The 20233-nt window shown below is 44.6% G+C and overlaps 1 long non-coding RNA gene across 1 annotated transcript in view; it reads right to left on the reverse strand.

Annotated features, from left to right (window-relative positions):
* Window positions 1-13689: 13689 nt before the first annotated feature.
* The window catches only part of LOC144110041 (uncharacterized), a 34865-nt gene continuing 28321 nt past the window's right edge, over window positions 13690-20233 (reverse strand). The window contains exon 4 of the long non-coding RNA XR_013309685.1: window positions 13690-13818. This is a non-coding gene — a long non-coding RNA (uncharacterized LOC144110041). The remainder of the gene's footprint in view (window positions 13819-20233) is intronic.

Here is a 20233-nt window from a genome sequence, read left to right on the forward strand (position 1 = left end):
GAAATGTTATACTGAAGTCCATGGTAGAGAGAGGGCAGGCAAATGGTTTCTCAATGCGCAGAAAAGTGAGCAAGCGAGGGGAAAGCCTCAGGGTGGTTGCCAACAATTCTATAAGAGGACCAGACGAAGACAAGTGCTATTGCCGAAACGTTGGCAGCCACCTTTAGGTTTTCCCCTCACTTGCTCACTTCGTGTTTTACTGAAGGCGCAAATAACCAAAGTTTGCCGCTGGCCGCAGCGGTGGTCAAGTAGTTGAGCAACCACCTCGCATGCGGGAGGTGCAAGGTTCGATCCCCAGTGCCCCGGGTATCCACCGGTGATAAAATAGGTACAAGCTTTCTTCTTGTCTGGTGTTCGGCTTATTTAGGGTGAAATGCTTGGGAAATGGGTCCTAGACCCCACCTTGAGGATTCGAAAATACCTTGTGCCATGGCGCTCTGTGGCCAGAGATGCCCTTGCGCCATAAAAACTCATCATCATCAAGTTTGCCGCTCAAGGAACTTCTAGTCGAATACTGATGGTCTTCCATCACGACGCACCTCTTGTACCCGAGTGTTCCAAGAATGACGACTCCAAGGATAAGGAAAACCGCAGCCAAGGTTGTCGCCTTCCGGATTTCCAACGCTCCGGAGTCTGCAGAATTCAGGTCAAGTGAGTAAATGTTAAACTAGTTTGTGTTCGTTATTTTTAAGGGTGCAGAATGTCGCCACAAAATATTCAAGTCATGCGCTTTCCGTCCCATTGTAGTTTGAGAGCTAGAAATAGCATTGCAAGCATCAGGACTTGACGCTGTAGGGCACGACGCATTTGGTAACATTTGGCAACAAAAAAGACCTTATACCTTTGACCAATTTTTTTACCACTTTGAGAGCGAATTATTATTTCTTTTAACACAGAAACCTCTTTTCCTGTATAGCCCGAGATTTCAACATAGATATAAGCACAGTCAGTTACGCACAGCAAAAACTTTCAACATTTCTAGAGGTGGCTGGTTTTCACAACGCTGTCAGCAGTTCAACACGCATCACTGCTACCTGCTCTTCCACGCTAGATCTTATCGTAACAAATAATCATAATGCACTCTTTTCGGGCCGTATCGCGGTAGATATCAGTGATCACTTCCCGGTTTTCTTGCGTCTAAACACTCAAATCCATACGAAGGTAAATGTAGAAGCTCGGCGGCAACTCATTTCTCAAAAAAGGCTTGAGCAATTTAGGAGCCGCATTGCTTTAGTGAACTGGGATCCCGTATACAGAGAAAACACAGCTGAGGGTGCTTATCATAAATTTCTTGAAATTTTTCTTTTATTGTACAATGACTGCTTCCCTGTCGTGGACATAACTCCTTGCAAGAATGCTCGTAAACCCTGGATGAATCGTCGCCTCACACGACTTGTGAAAAAGAAACACAAGATGTTTGCACAATCCATTAAAACTAGGGAAGCGGACGTACTAGCCAGGTATAAATAATTGCGCAGTTGTTTAAATAAAGAAATTAGGATAGCTAAGGTCGCTTACTATAGCAACTTATTTGATAACCAGCTTCCTAGCAACCCCAAAGAAAAATGGAGGACCTTAAACTTACTCTTAAATAGAAACACACACGGCAGGAAGATAAGTTTATTAATCGATGGTAAAAAAACCGCAGGTTCACACCTCGCAAACACATTAAATAAATTCTCCGAAGTATGTACTAGCCAATTTAATGCTCGCATCTCCAATTGTTTAGGCGGCAAGTTAAAAGTGTACCTCTACCTTGGACCAACGGACGAAGCAGAAGTTTTTGCAATATGCAGAAAATTAAAAGATACCTGTAGTCTTGATGCACACAATATACAGAGCCGACCAGTTAACTATATTGTTGACATAATAACCCCATGCATAACCTCTATATATAACACCGCACTTATAACAACTCAATTCCCTGCCGACATGCAGCTAGCCAGGGTAGCCGTGATATATAAAAAAGGCGATGCAAACTAGTTGGGAAACTATCGACTAGTGTCTATACTTCCGTATTTTTCTAGGGTTTAGAACAGCTAATTCGCATCCGTCTTTAACATTTTCTGTATAAACATTCCGTAATAACTGATTGTCAATATGGTTTCACAGAAAATTGGTACACGGAGCATGCACTACTGGTTCAAAAAGAATACATATTGAAAAATTTGAGTCCCAGCTTTTAACTCTCGGTATTTTTGTTGACTACAGCAGAGCCTTCGATTGCTTAAATCACGATGTTCTTTATGCAAAACTGGAGCACTAAGGCATACGCGGGCATGCTCTCGGGCTAATTAAATCTTATCTGAGTTCACGGTATCATTATGTGGCGATTGATCATTCCTCTTCACAGATTTTAAGAATATCGAATTGCGTCCCTCAGGATAGCATTTTGGGGCCACTACTGTTCAGTATCTATAGAAATGATATCCCTAACATCAGTAACCATGCAAAATATATTATACATGCAGATGACAGCAGCCTATTCTTTTCTTCCAATGATGTACACCGCTTAGTAGATACCGCAAACCATACGCTCTTATCACTTGCCACATGGTCATCAGTTAACTGACTAAAGATAAACTAAGAGAAAACCAAAGCAGTACACTTCCTTCCTAAAATAAAACAAGTATTTCACCGCCCGTTGCTTTTACTCAGTGGCAGGGTTATCGAGCACTTGGACACCTTTAAATCACTGGGTGTGACGGTCAGCAGTACGATGACATGGGATGCACATGTTAATAACCTTGCATCAACTCTGTAAGGCTGCGCTTCATCAACGCGCACAATTTTTTTTATTATTCCCTTAGCTTGCGGTCACTGCGGGCCTCCGGTCTACGCTCCCCCCATACCCTCGTGCCTTCCCCCCTCCCCCTACCCTCGCAAGCAGTGGCAAAGGCGCAGGAGGCACTGGCTGCTTGACCGCTGTGACGGCCGAAGACACCTGGCTTTGTTAAGCGCACCAGGAAAGCATGCGAGGCGCATACGAGCACGTGGTGCCGCTTGGTCTTAGGCAGCATTCCCACTGCGGCAGAATGCGGAGCACCTCGCATTCCGCGATGGGCCCCCCTTTTTTTCTTCTTTTTTTGGCATTCTCGATGGCAGCATCGAAGCGTCGCGGTTCTCCCCCGTCTGACATTCCTGCGGCGAGCCAGTGGATCAGTGGTCCCGCCAATTAGCTGAAACTTTTCATCCTTCGAGAGGCGACACGCGGGTGCGGCAGGGAAGGAGAAGGCATCAAACAATAAGGGCGAGAACTCCCCCCCCCCCACCCCCCCGGGGGAGAGGGTGTACAGAATGTTTTCTGTATGTGTTTCTTTTTCTTTCTAGCCAAGCCCCGGGCTCGAAGTTGGGTCCAACCTTCAGGGGCTGTGGCTACTACCTCCATTGGTTATCGAAGCTTAGGGCGGGTTTCGAAACATGCCCGCCCGAACTTCTTTGTTTAAAAAGCTTTAAAATTGCATGTAAAATCATTGGAGGGCAGCCTTGTCTAGCTGACCTAGAGGCTCCGTGCAGTGGCACGTAATTCTACAGATCTAGAATCTAACCTCGGGTCGATGAGTAAGGTCTTGTCGAGTTTCTCTGTGTGAGATCTTTTCTTTTAAGATAGTTTGACTGTCTGTGTGACTCAACTCGTAACGCAGTTTGCCAATGTACATCCTGTAAATATATTTTCTCCTTGTCTCCACCATTTGGAATCAATCATCATCTGCTCCTCAACACCGTCAAATTCACGTTTGGAGAGGTCCTATGCCCCTCCGAAGAAACGCAAAGAACCATCTTGAATTTACTAACTCTTTCTAGAATCGTCGGAATTACGTTGCGTAACAGGTATACTTTACCTATCAAAACTAAACTTACTTTTGTATTATGCATATTTTTGCAAACATTGCAAAAGAAAATACCCGCCGCGGTGGCTCAGTGGTTAAGGCGCTCGGCTACTGATCCGGAGTTGGCGGGTTCGGACCCGACCACGGCGGCTGCGTTTCGATGGAGGCGAACCACTAAGCGCCCGTGTGCTGTGCGATGTCAGTGCACGTTAAAGATCCCCAGGTGGTCGAAATTATTCCGGAGCCCTCCACTACGGCACTTCTTTCGCCCTTTCTTCTTTCAATCTCTCCTCTATCTCTTCCCTTACGGCGCGGTTGAGGTGTCCAACGATACGTGAGACAAATACTGCGTCATTTCCTTTCCCGAAATATCATATATTATTATTATTATTATTATTATTATTATTATTATTATTATTATTATTATTATTATTATTATTATTATTATTATTATTATTATTAATATTATTGAAAAAGAAAATGCTTCGTGCAATTGTCAACGAGTCGTATGATTGGTATACTAGACACATTTACCTACATTATATTATTGTACCAGTCAACAAATTATTTGACTGTAGATTTGCATGTTTTTATGAAACAGAGATAAAAAGGGTGATTCCTTTATTTGTAAAATTGTACCAATTACATGTCGCCACTCATCGTACGACATCAGATTGCAGTGTAGGTTTGCATTACCAAAATGCAGAACTATGGATTTTGTATGTTAAGGTATGCCAAAGTTCCTGAATACCTCATTCAGTGACCAAGTGCATATTATGTCTTTGTCTGCCATCCGGAAAAGCTTTATACAGCAATCTGTGCTACAGTGATGTCAAGTGTCTGCGTGTACTGTGCCTCTCTATGTTATAGCCTCACTGCCTTTTGCTAACAATTATTGCTGCCAATTACTAGATATCTGTTTCGGTCAACCTTGTTCTTAATAAGTGCACTTGTATTCACTTTTTAGCAGTGGTTGTTTTTGCCCCGTGCCAACTGCTGACTTATAGGGTGGTGAGGCGCGTCAAGCGGTGTATCCTTCACCGCTTTTTTCTCACCGTCCTCAGTTTGCATGTACAAACTGAAATAAAAGATTAATTGATTGATTCAATAAAGAAGAAAATTGTTGCATGCCTCCACTGCAGTGTCGGGTGTCAGGTCATAACAGATGACCAGAATGATTTGGCACTACGTCTAAAAATGAAAATAATCTGCGATCACATTTGATGTTATTTATACTAGTGTAATAGAACTGCCCTATCTTCATGCACATTACTAGAATTATTCATAAAGAATTGTTCATCTCGCAGGTTATGGCAGATACAAAATTCGCTGGCATCAATGATCACTTACTAATCTGCGCAATGATTTAACGAATAAAAACTATTCAAGAAAAAGGATCACATCGTTCGAGTTGCATATTTCATGTTCGAACGCATTAAAGCTTAGAGAAGCTATAAAAAGTTGATCGTGGCCAGTTGTATAGCGCAAAAATGATAGCCATAAGGCATGCGGAACATGTTTTACATTAATTTTTCAGTGCATAATGCTAATTTTCCTAATAAAATTATTAAGGGCCACAGAAAGGGGTGTTTGAGCTTGGCTTTAAAATACTTGCACTATGTAGAGTACAGGCCACCGAGCGTCCATGCCGCGTGTCAGACCTCAAAAGGGAGCGGGAAATTTTCAATACATTTTTAAAAACTCCCGCTTTCGCACATCGCGGCGACGCCCAGTGCCGGGCTTTCGCACGAAAACCTGGCAGACGACGTCACGTCTTGCAGATGACGTCAGCAGCCGGGGGTTTTTATTGGTTAATAGCGCCAAATTCTCGCAGACGTCACGAGCTACAGCGGCCGCGTCCACTCCGAGCTCGGCGCAGCCGGCGGAGGTAGGGAAGGGGCCGAGTGAGTGGGGCCGGCGGAGGAGCGCCGCTGTTTTGGCGTGCGAGAGGAGAGGGAAAGGCGCGAAGACGCGGAAGTTGAAATTTTGTCTGCATATAACTCCGCTTCTACGAAACGCATTGAAATAATTCTTGGTGGAGGATAATTATGAACCGTCGTCTTTTAAAATCCCAGACATCACGCACCTGTATTGAGAACCCCTTTCTGGGTCCCTTTAAGCAGACAAGTAAATGCCGTAAGGTTTGCGCGGACATAGCTGATAAGATACATATATGATGTCATCATCTTTTCGAGAAACATTAAAACTAAGTATTGCAGTGTGCTTTAAGATCTCGAGCGCTGACGACACTCGTAAATTTATTAAAAATCCTAAAAGAACGTACTATTTTATTTTCTAACGACGTGCATTGTACCGTACAAACCTGGAAAAGGATAACCAGTTTATTGCTCTAAAAAAAAACAGTGGAAAACAGCCCGGTGTAACGGTATCAGGTTAGGATTTAGCAAATTTTTTCAACCAATTCGCAAACAGGAAATTGAACCAGATAATTGTGCTGGCGAGCACCAATCTCTCCAAATCAAAGACATGTTTTTAACACCTACAAGCGAGCAAGAAGTAATCGCGACTGTGCATGACCTATAGAGGAGCATTATATGCGACGCCGAGAGCTTTCAAATAAATCCACCAATTATATCATTCACTTAATAGGTTGGCCCCTGACACACATATATAAATCAATTCTAGCAAATGGCGTGTTCCCAAACGAATGCAGACCGCGAAAGTTACTTTATCATTTTAAAGGCTGAGCTAGTAATATCCTGAAAACTGTAGGTTTAATGTCAATTTTGTCCCCTTTTTTCCAAGGTAACTCAAACACTTCTGCGTTTGAGGCTATTGCAGTATCTACATATAAAGGTTCATTTCATACCAAACAGACTAATGTTCGCGCTCGACTCTCACCGATTTCATTTTGACAAATTGTAGCCTTTTATTGGACTGTCATATGCATTTCTTCTTAATATCTCTCGGGAAGAAAATTTTTCCGAAATATAACAGCTTTTAGAATTTTCCGAAATAATGCATTAATGGGTGTCCATAAAAAATGTTTGCAGAGAACGTAATTTGTTTTTTTGCGCTCGAAAGTTTTATGGCCAGTGTAAATGAGTAGTAATTTTTTTAACGCGCATAAAGAAATTTACTCTACAGAATTTTAACGCGGCAGCGCTAAGGCTCCCATGCTGTAGAAAATCCAACGTCGTCGGCGCTGTGCGCGAAAAATCCCTGGGGAAGCAGCCTAGGTGGGCCACATAAGTGGCTTGAACTTGTGGCGTCATCACAACCTGCTCATTGGATTGTGAGCAAACTGACCACAGCGGCAGGTGGCTGTTAAATCAATGACTGGCCGCGAGAGGTTGTTCTGGAAGAGCAGCGTTGGTCTCACAAGCCCCACCGATGGCAGCACCTGCCAGCGCAGGGCAACACATGTAATCGCTTAATCTCTGCGCCACTGCGCCGCGAAGGGTATGAGGACTCGCAGGGATCTATGAATGTAAAGTTGAGAATGACGAATTCCGCATGTATCGGTGGGTATCAATCCATCGACGCTACCCCGTCATAGCCTTAAGGCGGAGTTTTTTTTTTTTGAGTTAATGTTCGTTTTTTTTTTTAGCTCAAGACGCAACACTTACGAACTTAAAAAAAAACTCCACGTAAAGATTATGAGCAATATGAGACCTTTAATCAGCTCGCCATCACTAGTACCATACTTATAGAAAATGTTCACACTGAAGTTGAACTCAACAACTTTAAGAAAAAATCCAAAGTTGCAAATACAGTGTTGTGCTTTTAATGACTGGCAGCGAGAGGTTGCTCGGGAAGACCAACGTTGGTCGCAAAAGCCCCACCAGTGACAGCACCTGACATCGCAGGCAGTGGCGCATCACTTAATCGTTTTCATTTTATTTCTTTTTTATTCACATGACAATTTTATACTGAGATGCTCTTTGCAAGAATAAAAGAAAACAATTCAACTCACAACCCGTTTTATTGTAAATGTGCTCAGCAAACTTTACCGTGGTCCTTTCTGTTTTATTCGAGAAAAAAAAAGGTTCGAAGTTTGGTCTTGGTGGCTCTTTACTGAACAATTTACTGCAGAACATAGCCTCGGTGCTACTCAAATTGCTGTCTTTCAGTGCGGTCACGTGTTAAGGCGTTGTTATCCCCTTTGAGCGAAGCCGGTATCATCGCTTCTCGAGGGCCGTGTTTATAAGAGCAATGCTATGCGAGAATAGAATCAAGTGGCTCGAGGTGGCGTCCACAACAGCGAATATGATCAACTCGAGAGATCGGAGTCTTACCCCCGTGTTTGTCTGCTTTCTATTTTTTTTTTTCATCCAAGCTCTCTGCCCAGTCGAATCTTCGCGTGCAGGCACCGCACAGTGGGAGAGGGCACAAGTATGTACCTTCTGCGTACAAATGCGCTGCGGCCGGTTCGTCGCGGCATCCTTACAGATTTGGAGGGGAGTGCCAATATTCGAAAGTTTCGGACAACGAATTGCATAGCCATCTATTCATATATGTCAAGAAGTCAAATATTGTATTTCCAAAAATATTTGAAAAGAATCGCTTATGTTCCCAGCTTTGTGAATAGTTATCGAATACACGGCAGGAGGTTCTAATAAGGACCGACGCACTTTCATTCGACGACTGTTTCTAAAATTGCCCACACGGACGCCGCACACCATTGTTGCGCGGAAATTATAAGTATGAGCGGGATCAGCGGTTCCGCGCCATAATGTTCATTATGCCTGTGCATGGCTTATACGTAGGTTCTGACAGTCTAATTTTCTGCGGTGTGGCACCAGTGCCGACGGGCAGCCATTGTTTTTCTAATGGGTACCAGGCTTATCGGCTTTTCTGGTGTGAAATGCTTGGGAAAAAGGTCTTTGGCCAAACCAAGGAAGTGGTAATTTTTCTGCGTATAAATGAACGGTATTAGAGTTATTAGAGCGATTATTGTTGCGACCCGTTAGTGGAGATTAGTGTTACGTGTTTTAGAAACTATAGTTTTCGCTTCATATGTTTTAAATTTATAGCACCATACAGTAGTACAGCCACTAGAGCTTCAATGACTAGCACGATTGCTCGTTTTGTAGAATATTCCTAAATGCAGCGATTATTAGTGCTAATATTCGATTTCTATTCGATTTCGTATTCAGCTACGCTTTTCGCTTTAGATTCGGTTCGGAAAAAAAAAGTTATTCGAATAGCCCTGCAAATCTGAGGGCCGACGGTGAGGATGGCTGCCTATCACGGGTTGCCATGAGTAGCTCAATGGCTAATAGCATTATCTCATTCCCAAAGAGGCTCGTCCTTGCCTGAAGCACATGTGACGGTGTCGGAGAGCTTAGAAACAACTTTATAGGCTCTGCTTTCAAGAAGCAGACGTGCACAACGGGCTTTTTAAATACAACCTTTGTCCGTAAAGTAACGAGATTGAGTTTATTAAAAAAATGCATTTAGCATTAAAATCATTTCTGCAGCACCCCTTCGAATTAGTGCACCTCGCAGTCTATACACAGCTTCCAACGCTTCTTGAGGTCTTGGAAACAGCTGGAAAACTCATTTTTTGGCAGGGCTGTCAGCTCTTTTGTCGGGGCGTCTTGAATGGCCTCCACGCTCCGCATCCAGCGACCTTTTAGGGCTCCCTTCACACGAGGAAACAGGAAAAAATCGCATGCGGAGAGTTTAGGCGAGTATGAAGGATTGGGAGGTAAAGTAATGCTGTGTTTGGGGAGAATTTTTGTCACGCTGAGAGCAGTGTGCGGCCTTGCGTTATTGTTGAGTAGGCTCCATTGTCCAGATGTCCATAAGTCAGGGCGATGGCGCCACAGTGCATCACGCATGTGCTGGAGCGTCCGGATATAAAACTCGTGATTCACCATCTGCCCTTGTGGGACGAACTCGTGGTGTATACACTTCTGGCATCAAAAAAAAACTATCAGAATTGTCTTTGTTTTGGTCTTCTGTCACCGTAAATTTCTCTACGCCGGAGAGCTTGTGGACCACCATTCGACACTCTGCCTCTTTTTATTGAAAACATCATGTTTCGTCTTCAGCAATGATGCTGCCGACGAATGCAGCATCCTTCTCTGCCTCGAAGAGCAAATCAGCACTCAGTGATGCCCGCGTGTCCTGGTTTTGTGTGAAGGAGTGCGGCTTTCGGTCCCCCAAGTTCTCACGCAAAATTTCGTGGCATGTTGTCTTACTAATGTCGAGAGCCTCTGATAGCATGCGGACGGTAATGGTAGGGTCTTTCTGTACGATTTCCTTGATCCGAGCCACGTTGTTTTTATTCCGTAAGGTTGAACGGCGCCCCTGCCTTGTGTCGTCTTCCACCGACGTTCTCCCCAAAACGAGCCTCTTGTGCCACTCGAAAACTCCCGCCCGCGATAATGTCTCGTTGCCGTAAGCGTCACGAAAGGAGCTCATACGTCTGCGTGGGTTTCTTTCCAAGCTTCACACAGAATTTTGTTTACATGCTGTTCGAGGTGGACGTCCATCTCTCCACATTCACTCACAGTAGAATGCGCAGACGACTAGTGACAACGTATTTTTCTGCATGTAGGGCCATATAGCGGCTGACACAGCAGTTAACATACATGCTCAGGTTAGCCCGAAAAGATGGCGCTACACATACGCACCAAGATTTGTTTTAGGGAATCATTTCTAGAGAACAAAATAAATCAGTCTCGAAACTTTACACAACACAGACAAAGGTTGTAAATAAATGTCACTTATGTCCGAATCAATTTTTGGCTGTAAGAGGAAAAGCACTTTTATATGTACTTCGAATACAATGAAAGATATACCTGTGACCCTCAGCTTCGTTATAAGTGGGCTCAGCAGTACACCATTTACTTCAAACACGCAGAGGCAATTTGATCAATACCGAATAATCAGAGTAACCGGTAGATACTAATACCGATTACTCGGGACCTACCAGAGAGATTGAAGACAATGTTTCGTTCTGTGTAGAATTATCCCAGTAAAGTATCAAGTGTATTGCGTATAAAAGTCGTTTAGTGTACAAACGGTATATTTATGCACGAAAGCACTAATTACGCTTTGCAATAAATTAAATGCTATCTCCCAATTCTCTTCAGCAAGTTTAACAACTGGCTTAAGCAAGTTTATTAATTTCTGACATAATAAGTGTTGTCTGAAGACACTGTTGTTGTGATGTAGGTTTTTGCGATGGTAACATATTTTCCGTTTAATATTACTGCTGCTATGAACCATTTCCTCACGGGCAAAATTTGCAGGAAGCAACCTTGAGTTCCTGTTTTTACATTGTTTTGTCGTATTTTTTTTTGCATTTGGTCGTATCTTTGTTATGTTTTTTTCTTCTTCCTTACATTTTGTTAAATTTGTGCGTGGTTTCAGACTACAGAGGACAGTTAGGGGAGCCAATATTTTGAAATCAGTATTTTCGCTTCACTAAGTGTCTCTGCCGTTTTTCGTTCAAATGCACTGATATTGTGTTTGGTGTGATGACAGCTGTGATCCCAGGCGTAGCAGCAGCCACCTTGTTAACCTACCACTTTAAGCAAATTTTTCTGACATTCATCTTTATGCAATATAAAATAGATATGTTATTTCATTTGACAAACCGTTTCTCTGTGCAGTATAGTAACGATTCCACATCGTTTTTCATCAGAATTGACACTGCGGAGGTACAACACAAAACTAATTTTGAATTACAGTAGAAACCATACCGAAGAGCTCTGCTTAACTCCCCAGCGAAGAACTTGTCATACAGTGCATAGAACATATTCTCATTGTCTGCTTTGGTTGACCACTTTATTTTGTTCATTATGTACGAGTGCTCACTGTGCATACTGCTATACTCAAACTTCCCCTAAGTAGCATTGCATAAGCGTCTCTTGAATCCTGTCTCTGCCATGCGGATTGGCTCGTTTTTCTTCCCTCCTCTACCAATTTGTATCTGTTGGAAAAATAAACTTTATTATTGTCCTCGATGAACTTCCATGGTCCCTCAGCGCAAACCACTGCCAACCTACAGTTGCAAAGTTGCAAATTTGATCACTTCGGCGGTATAAATACCTTGTCTGACTTTGCTTCGTTTATCCGTGCATCGACTCTCATGATAAAAAAATACGAAAGGGCATCCGAAACTCCACACCTCTATCACACCCAGAAGACTAAAACGTCACCAGTGAAGCAGTAGGGCTGCTAATCAGTTTACCATACCTGCGCTCCTTACGTCGCCACTTACATTATCATTCATGTGCAAGTAGTAATTTAGTCTCTGAAATGGTCACCAAAATGCCATTCACGATGGGGGTGACAAAGAAGAACCTATTAAGATATAGTTATCAATATGATTACGCATTTTCTGTGAAAGAAGCAAACGCTGGGAACAACAGACACGTCCACCGCTTGCTTTGCAATGTGCACGGTCCATGCTTGGAGTGCATGCATTCATCTTCCTGGCAACAGGCAGTCACAGGGACTTCTTAATGTTTTGCCTTGGTCTTGGTTGTCGTTGGAAGACCAGGAAAAACCAAAGCTGATGTGACTGGCTGAACGAAGAGGAAATGCCGGCTAACTGTAAGAAGCTTGTGAAGAGAGGAGTGACCCTATAGCGCTCGGACGCCGGAGCTCAGTCGTGCTTAGCGTTCCCAGCAAGAGGAGGCTATAAAGAGGGTTCAGGCGCGGTAATCGCCCCACGAGAGACCTTCAGCATTCACCCGGTCTGCCGCGTTTAGCGTTGCGAACAGGAGGCGGCGGTTGTGAGCAAAGGAAAGACGCAAGCACTGCTGCACCGGTCTTCCCGAACAGTGAAATTGATGTACTCTAACTGAAGGGGCCTGTTGGGCTAGTTGGTTTTGCATTATTCAAAAGAGAGCTTAAAGACAACCTTATAAAATTGGTCTATAGACAGTATATAGACTCTATTGCCTTCCTAAACATATTTCTTTTTGCCTATTCATAGTCTATAAATTCTCTATGGACAAAAGTCTACTAAACGTGTAAGGCCATAAATCTATAGATTGTCTATAGACTGTCAAGGATTTGTATTCTCTATTGACTGCGCTCTAGGGTTCGTCTATGGACCGCCTATAGCCATTATAGACAGAAGACTGAGTGTTTTACATGACACAGATTTATCGGCTGGTTGTTGTCGTGCTATACGATCATCATTTCGTGGCTCAGCCTACCAGCGGGTTTGTTCCTCTCATCGCTTACGCGCGATGATATAGATACAGCCTATAAATGTGGGTGGCATACGGGGATAAACACTATTTTTGTTCGCACGCATGTATAATGTGAATCTGTGATTAAAACACGTGCTAAGTGTCTTACTGCGATGTGACAGGCACATACTGTATTTGGTAAACACGATGTCAAAACATACGAGGCCGTCCACCACCAGTACGCTTCATTGCATGTTGGTCGTTGAAAGGAACTTACAAATGCCGTTTCTTAGTATTATTTGAAAACTGGACTCCTTTTTACAAATTTTTGAAATGAACTCTGGCCTGCACATAATAAATTGTATATATTAATCGTTCTCCTGAAATTCAAAGCGCAGAAATTTTCTGTAGGTAAAAAGGAAACTATTTCATCATTCCATAACAATTTTCTTGCAAAGGCATCGATAGCGGCACATGTAGCCTGCCCTCGGATCAATGCCAGAGTCAATGCGAACGTTACAGAGCGGCGAAAAGGTGCAAGCAATAGTACTTCGCAAATGGCGTCTAATTCTGCCATATAGTTGTGACTCGAGTGCCGGTGCAACCATAAATGTGTCCTCCACGGTATACATTTTCTGCAGACGCGGCGCAAAAGCAAATATACATCAGTGCCCACCAATTGTTAAGTCGATAAAGCTGCCACCAGACTCTCGATCGGCAGCGCCACTCACCGGGGATGCAGAGCGTTCCGTCGCCGTCGATGTGGAAGTGAGACGGACAGCGGCACAGCGAGTCAAGGCAGAGCGCGTACTCGTTGGCGTGGCTGCACTCCTCGTGGCTGAGGCACGGCTCGCCCAGGCGTCGAGCTGCAATCACACGATGTTTTGCTTCGACATCCATTGCGATATACGTAACAGCTTATAATGCTGTTGGAGAAGGCATGCAATCAGTGAGGGCATTTGTTGAGAGCTCAGTTAATGGTTAGCTATTAGCGTCCAACGCGTGTCGCCAGGACCCACTGGGTTTACAGGGTGGCTAACTAAATTGCACTTGTAATATTCTACCACGTGATGCGCTATGCGGATTCCATCCTGAGCCGTGACGTGGAGGAAGTCCGTCCAAGGTGACCGATTGAAGCGGCCGTAAGAAAACAGTCTAATTTGAGAAGAGAGACAGTTTGGCAAACCATCAATAAATATTAGAAAAATTAAGAGGACCAAGCACACTATGCCCTGTTGTACACCGGATGTGGCTTGAGCGATTGAGGATTTGGAACCAATATCAGAAGTGCACTGAAAGCGAGATGAGAGAAAGTTTTTACTTAGTGCTGGATCCTGAACTGCGATAACTTGGGTTAATCTATGGTGAGTGATGCGGTAAAATTGTTCGGGAAAATCGCGAAACAAATTGTGCACCTGTCTATCGGTGTCTAAACAAGTAAATAAGTCGCTGGTACATTCAGCGCATTGAGTCTCACGTGAAAATTCTTTGCAAAAACCGTGCTGACATATACATATAATGCTGGGATCTTTCAGCTAAATCGCGTTAAATCTGCTGCAGCGCCAGTGATGTCTTGTGAACATCCTTGTCTATTCGCGCTGCTTCTTACTATCATCATGAAAGTTTGGCAAAAATGAATAGAGACGACAATGCGGGTAAATTGCGTGCCATAAACTGCGGCGATTATTACATAGCACAGTTAGCAAGATGTCATTGCAAATACTGAAGAGGACAATTAAGCTCCGCCTTTTATGCGGACAAGGGCATCCTCTACTTTATATGATTACATAATTGGGAGTCATCATACCCACTCCTGGCAGAGTTAAAGGGCAAATAAACAGGTTTTAGATTTCTACGAGCTCAAAGTGGCCGAACGTGTGAAACTTGCAGACAGAGCATGCAAAGTATTTGGGCTAGCATTTCTCGAAAGCATTCGGCCTCATCAACCACCGCATTCTCCTTCAGAAGATGGAATGCTATAGCTTTCGTGGTAAAGATTTCTTTAATATCTTCTTATTTAGAACATTATTTCCCGACATTCGTAGACAGCATTTTTGGGCCCTTACTGTTTATAATTTATCTGAATTATTCTGAAAGTACTGATAAATCTGCTGACTACATTATCATCATCAGCCTTACTACACCCACTGCAGGGCAAAGGCCTCTCCGATGTCTCTCCAATTAACCCTATCCTTTGCCAGCTGCATCCACCCTTTGCCTGCAAACTTCTTAATCTCATCCGCCCATCTAACCTTCTGCCGCCCCCTGCTACGCTTACTTTCTCTTGGAACCCACTCCGTTACCCTTAAAGACCAGCGGTTATCTTGCCTTCGGATCACATGCCCTGCCCAAGCCCATTTCTTTCTCTTGATTTCGACTAGGATGTCATTAACCCGTGTTTGTTCCCTCACCCACTCTGCCCGCTTCCGATCTCTTAACGTTACACCTATCATTTTTCTTTCCATGGCTCGCTGCGTTGTCCTTAACTTAAGCTGAACTCTTTTCGTTAGCCTCCACGTTTCTGCCCCGTAGGTGAGTACCGGTAAGATTATGCTGTTGTACACTTTCCTCTTGAGGGAAATTGGTAAACTGCCACTCATGATCTGCGAGAATTTGCCATATGCGCTCCACCCCATTCTTATCCTTCTAGTTATCTCCCTCTCATGATCCGGATCAGCTGTCACTACCTGCCCTAAGTAGACGTATTCCGGCACAATTTCTAGGCTCTCGCTGCCAATTGTGAACTGTTGTTCCCTTGCTAGACTGTTGAACATTACCTTGGTTTTCTGCATGTTAATTTTTAGACCCATCGATCTGCTCTGCCTGTCTAACTCGTTGATCATGATTTGCAGTTCACCTCCTGAGTGACTCAGCAAGGCAATGTCATCAGCAAATCTCAGATTATTTAGGTATTCTCCATTTATTCTTATTCCCAACTGTTCCCAATTCAGGCCTCGAAATACCTCCTGCAAACATGCGGTGAACAGCATTGGCGATATCGTGTCTCCTTGCCTGACGCCCTTCCTTATTGGAATTTTATTGCTGACTTTATGGAGGACTATAGTAGCTGTGCAGTTGCTATATATATCTTCCAGTATTTTGACATAAGGCTCTTCTACCCCCTGATTACGCAATGCCTGTATGACTGCTGAGGTTTCCACTGAGTCGAATGCTTTCTCGTAATCAATGAAAGCTATATATAGAGGTTGGTTATATTCTGCGCATTTCTCTATCACCTGATTGATAGTGTGAATATGATCTCTTGTGGAATATCCTTTACGAAAGCCTGCCTGATAATTTGGTTCATTAAGGTGTAACGTTGCCCTGACTCTATTAGCGATTACCTTAGTAAATACTTTGTAGGCAACGGATACTAAGCTGATCGGCCTGTAATTTTTCAAGTCCTTGGCGTCTCCCTTCTTATGAATTAAGATAATGTTTGCATTCTTCCAAGCTTCTGGTACAGTCGAGGTCATAAGGCATTGCGTATACAGGGTGGCTAGTTTTTCTAGCACGATGTCCCCTCCATCCTTCAACAGATCTGCTGTTACCTGATCCTCCCCAGCTGCTTTTCCCCTTTTCATTGCTTCTAAGGCTTTCTTTACTTCATCTTTCGTTACTGGCGGGATGACGCATTGCTGTGCACTGCTGTCTTTCTCATTGGCGCTCTGATTACATTGGCTACTGTACAGCTCAGTGTAGAACTCTTCGGCTACGTTAACTATCTTATCCCTATTGCTAATGACATTGCCCTGCTTGTCTCTTAATGCATACATCTGGTTTTTACCTATGCCTAGTTTCCTATTCACTGTTTTTAGGCTACCTCCGTTCTTTATAGCATGCTCGATTCTCTCCATATTAAACTTCCTTATGTCGGCTACCTTGCGCTTATTTATTAACTTTGATAGCTCCGTTAGTTCTATTCTATCGGTAGTGTTAGATGCCGTCATGTTTCGGCGCTTCTTAATCAGATCTTTCGTCACCTGAGATAGCTTCCCGGTATCTTTTCGAACTGTCCTACCGCCTACTTCTACTGCGCACTCCGTAATTATTGATGTCAGGTTATCGTGCATTGAATGAACATCAAGATCATCTTCCTCAGTTAAAGCCGAGTATCTGTTTTGCAGCGCTATCCTAAACTCCTGTGCTTTCCCTCTTACGGCTAACTAGTTAATGGTCTTCTTCTTCGCTAGCTTCTTCCGTTCCCTCTTCAAGTCTAAGCTAATTCTAGACCTTACCATTCTATGGTCGCTGCAACGCACCCTTCCGAGGACGGCCACATCCTGAATGATGCCAGGTTTAGCGCATAGTATGAAGTCGATTTCATTTTTAATCTCACCATTGGGGCTCTTCCAGGTCCACTTCCTGTTTTCTCGTTTGCGGAAGAAGGTATTCATCATGCGGAAGAAGGTAATGTAGTCAATAAACCAGTTGACTACATTATATACTGCGGCGAATCTGTGTACTGTTTGTGTGTTCATTCTTCAAAGCTGTAGGCACGCGGCTTTATCACTTTATTTCCCATGGAAGACAGCTAGATTTATTCAGATTGATAGCATCCAGTCGGAGCCTATTCTACCCCATTCCTGAATGTTGTTGTAATATTGCACGCTTTAACTCAAAAGTTCCTTATCACCTTTAAATTGAGCACGGCCGAGAGCGGCGGGCATTCTGCTTGACGACCGCCGAGCACACTTGTTGCTACGCCGCCGCCGAATGATGATTCAGACCATTGCGGACGCAAGTCATTCCAAATAATAATGTAATATTAAATAAAATATGCGATATATATATATATATATATATATATATATATATATATATATATATATATATATATATATATATATATATATATATATATATATGGGGGTTTAACGTCCCAAAGCGACTCAGGCTATGAGAGACGCCGTAGTGAAGGCCTCCGGAAATTTCGACCAGTTGGGGTTCTTTAACGTGCACTGGCATCGCACAGCATACGGGCCTCTAGAATTTCGCCTCCATCGAAATTCGACCGCCGCGGCCGGGATCGAACCCGTATATATATATATATATATATATATATATATATATATATATATATATATATATATATATATATATATATATATATATATATATATATATATATATATATATATATATATATTGTAGAGCGGTTTATTGGCACGATGGAAGCGCCGGCTACGAAGACCATGGCACAGGCAATCTACTAGGCAGAGAGCCGAGAGACCAGACACAAGCGGCAGTGTTCCATCCAGCACGAGCATCCAACCGGTGGCGTGAGCGCTTCGTCGTCGTTGGCTTCGGGGCTGGTTCATCTTCTTCATTCCAAGTGCCCCGGCGAGCCAACTGGCAGCACTGCTCAGCATGGCGGGTGATGTCAGATAGGGAAGCATATTCCGAGCTGTCGGGGTTGTAGGGAAGGATTGTATCCAACATACAAGAAGGTTCGCGTCCGAATAAAAGAAAGAATGGGGAAAAGCCGCTGGTTGCTTGAGAGGCGGTGTTATATGCATAGGTGACGAACGGAAGAACCTGATCCCAATTGGAGCTGTCGGAGTGAATGTACGTGGCGATCAAGTCCCCAAGAGTACGGTTGAAGCGTTCGGTGAGGCCGCTGGTTTGAGGGTGGTAAGCACTAGTGGTGCGGTGGACTGTGTGGCACGCAGCGAGAAGCTCGTGAAGAACTTCAGACAAGAAAACACGGCCGCGGTCACTGAGAAGTTCGCGAGGAGCGCCGTGACGCAGGACAAAGTGATGAAGAAGGAAGACGGCTACATCGCGAGCAGTAGCCGCAGGTAGGGCAGCGGTCTCAGCATACCGAGTGAGGTGGTCCACGGCGACTATGATCCAGCGATTCCCAGCGGTCGTGAAGGGAAGTGGCCCATATAGGTCGATGCCCACATGATCAAAAGGGCGAGCCGGACACGGTATTGGCTGTAACGGGGCAGTCGAAGGGCGAGGTGTCGACTTCCGCTGCTGACAGGCCGTGCAGGAGCGAACGTAGCGACGAACGAAGGTGTACATGCCCCGCCAATAGTACCTCTGGCGTAGTCGCTCGTACGTTTTCAGCGAGCCAGCGTGAACGCTCTGAGGATCGGCATGGTGGTGTTCACAAATCTCAGTGCGGAGATGTCGGGGAATCACGAGAAGCCACTTGCGGCCATCTGGACGATAGTTGCGTCGGTACAGAAGACCGTCGCGAAGGGCAAAATGGGAAGCCTGGCGACGAAGTGCTCGAGGGAAGGAGGCCGTAGAGGGTGCACGAAGTACGTCGAGCAACGATGAAATCCATGGATCTTGGCGTTGTTGATGGGGCATGTCCATGGTAGTGAGCGCTGCGAGTAGGGATGCAGATATTGGCGAAGAGGGCGCAGGAGAGGGCAGTGGGGAGCGGGACAAGGCGTCGGCGTCGGAGTGCTTCCGGCCCGATCGGTAAACTACGGTGATATCGAATTCCTGAAGACGGAGGGCCCAGCGCCCTAGGCGCCCTGAGGGATCTTTTAGTGAAGCCAACCAGCACAAAGCGTGATGACCGATGACGACGGTGAACGGGCGGCCATATAAGTATGGGCGGAATTTTGTTAGAGCCCACACTACGGCGAGACACTCCTTTTCCGTCACGGTGTAGTTCGACTCAGCTTTGGTGAGGGCACGGCTGGCGTACGCAACGACGTATTCAGGAAATTCGGGCTTGCGCTGGGCAAGGACAGCCACGAGGCCGATTCCGCTTGCGTCGGTGTGCACTTCAGTAGGGGCACTGGGGTCGTAGTGTCAAAGGATAGGTGGTGAGGTCAGAAAACGACGGAGCGCCGCAAAAGCGTCGTCGGAGGCCGAGTCCCACGTAGACAGGTCGGCGGGACCATTAATTAGTTTCGTCAGGGGCGCGACGATGAAGGCGAAATTGGAACAAATCGCCGAAAATAGGAGCAGAGACCCACAAATCGGCGCACTTGTTTTGTAGAAGTCGGTTTAGCGAAGTCAGCGACAGCACGGAGTTTGTCAGGATCGGGCAGGACGCCGTCTTTGGAGACGAGGGGGCCGAGTATTGTCAGCTGCCGGGCACCAAAGTGACATTTTTTGAGATTAAGTTGAAGGCCAGCATTGATGAGGCAGCTCAGTATCTGGCGCAAGCGCTTGAGATGCGTCGGAAAATCGGGCGAAAACACGACACCATCATCTAAATAGCAGAGACAAACAGTCCATTTCAGGCCGCGCAAGATGTCCATCATTCGTTCAAACGTTGCGGGAGCGTTACAGAGGCCGAATGGCATCACG

Source organism: Amblyomma americanum, chromosome 11, assembly GCF_052857255.1.
Source record: "Amblyomma americanum isolate KBUSLIRL-KWMA chromosome 11, ASM5285725v1, whole genome shotgun sequence".
Taxonomy (NCBI): Eukaryota; Metazoa; Arthropoda; class Arachnida; order Ixodida; family Ixodidae; genus Amblyomma; species Amblyomma americanum.